General features: G+C 43.7%; 1 protein-coding gene across 3 annotated transcripts in view; it reads right to left on the bottom strand.

The window, feature by feature from the left end:
* The window catches only part of LOC135108308 (uncharacterized PE-PGRS family protein PE_PGRS54-like), a 33228-nt gene extending 31658 nt beyond the window's left edge, over positions 1-1570 (bottom strand). For 2 of the 3 annotated variants that reach the window (XM_064019137.1, XM_064019139.1), the window contains exons 1-2: positions 1524-1570; positions 66-242 (exon numbers count right to left, since the gene is read on the bottom strand). The gene's annotated coding sequence lies outside the window, so the exon portion shown is untranslated. The remainder of the gene's footprint in view (positions 1-65; positions 243-1523) is intronic. The other variant, XM_064019138.1, reaches the window with a different exon arrangement.
* Between the last annotated feature and the right edge of the window lie 428 nt (positions 1571-1998).

The following is a 1998-nucleotide window of genomic DNA, read 5'->3' as shown; positions in this document are numbered from 1 at the left end:
CACGAACGTTATATATCATGAATAACGCGGGGTGAAGAGACTGCCTTTAAATATTATGTATCTACCTTTATGCCGGAGTGGTCCAGCCCAGGGTAAGAGAAAGGCGGGAGTTGGTGTGTGTGTGGGGTGAACGCTCAGGCCGCGCCCCCGCCCCCTCCAACGGTGCACGAGGACGAGGGAAGTGATGGTCAGGGTCACGTTCAGGGTCAACTTTACGCCGCTCACTACGAGTCGGCGCAGCTCTGAGGAGGAAAAAGTATATCCACGATTATTTTGTTCTTAAAATTTGCACGTTTGTCTTGGGTCTTTTGACATTTCACTTTATATCCTTTGCTTGTTTCATTTACCTGGCTTCTGGCAACAAACATTATCTTCATATAAAGGCACAGTTCTTAGGGGAAATAGATATTCATTATTATTATGTGCTTGTATATCTTTCACGTTTGTCTTTTTTTTGGTAACAGACTGTACGTCTATGTTTTATCCATCTCACTTGTGGGATAAAAATGTATATCAATACATAATATGTCTTTTTGGCCACTTCGTCTCCACCGACTTGCTTAAATTCACACAAATGCAAAATGCTATTGTCAGGAGTTTCCAGGGAGGCGCCACACGTGTTCTCCGCATCTGCACTGCAGACTGAGGTGTGTGCCCAAACTGTACCCCTGGGCACCCGGCAGTAGGCAGGAAGCATGACCCGTTGGGGAATGCAAACACAAAAAAAACAATTACCGTATTAAAGGCAGCAACCTCAACGAGAGTGAAGCTGCAAGCCAGTCTTTACTTCTGGTCTCCTTATCTTCCTTCCGCATAAGATAATTAAAAAAAAGAACCATAAGAAGCATCGCATTACTGGTGATAAAAAAAACTTCACTCGGAAGACTATATCAATAATTCAGGAGACTTCAACGTTGCCGAAAGTAGAAATCCAGTTATTCATGTGCTCAAGCTTGGCCTTGCTCTACACAAGGAGTAAATCCTGGAGTTGTCAGCAAGAATCCTTAACTAAGGCATCAAAGAAGGACAAGGACGAAGATGAGCTCAGTGACAACTTATCAAAACAAAAACAAATAACTTAATATATAGCTTTAAAAAAAATGTTTCTATAAAACATAGGGGCTATTTCAAATTATTTCTTGGATATCATCACGAGACAAACCCGAGGAATGGATACAGATCATAACAGAAAAGAATATTTGACAGTAATCTACAGATGAGAGAGAGAGAGAGAGAGAGAGAGAGAGAGAGAGAGAGAGAGAGAGAGAGAGAGAGAGAGAGAGAGAGAGAGAGAGAGAGAGAGAGAGAGATCAGAAATTCTAAGTCTTTTTACCTGACTGCCTAAATTGTCAAATTTCATCTGTAACTAACACATCAAATGCAGCAATACAATGAAGCATGACGGAATGTGCTAAGGACCTTAAATCGCAACATCTGATGGTCCTCAGTGAACATTATTTTTGCTCGCGCAGCCAACCTTCGCGCATCTTCGCCGGCAGTGTGTGTGGTTCAAGACGTCTTACCTTGTCGCTGCTGCACCTCCTTCCTCCACCACGTCTCCCGCGACACTGACCTCTCCCCCGCTCGCGCCGCCGTATGGTTCATCACCCCCACCGCTGTGACGTCATCGCAACCAGACGCCAAAGGGTTTCATAAATGTCACCTTCGAGGAACTTTTCACCACGGCCAAAGTGAATGACGAGCTTAGAAAGACAATGACTGCGTTAATTATTTCAAGAATCGCGTGGTAAGTTGTCAAGTTTTTGTTTTTTATTCTTCCTAGGTTGGAGAAAATGGATACGAAGAGGCGCGAGATGCCACGCACTGCCGGCACCTCAGCGGGCACCCCCATCGCGTCCCCAATCAAAGTGTCATCTGGTTTATCTGTCCTTGAAATTTACGGCAGGTCAAAGATATCAAGTCATAATATACACGGCATCCTATCTGTGACGTACAATGGATATATTTATAAAAGATGACGACTAACTTAGAACAATA

This window comes from Scylla paramamosain, chromosome 17 (assembly GCF_035594125.1).
Source record: "Scylla paramamosain isolate STU-SP2022 chromosome 17, ASM3559412v1, whole genome shotgun sequence".
Lineage (NCBI taxonomy): Eukaryota > Metazoa > Arthropoda > Malacostraca > Decapoda > Portunidae > Scylla > Scylla paramamosain.
This window is presented reverse-complemented; position numbering and strand designations above follow the sequence as displayed.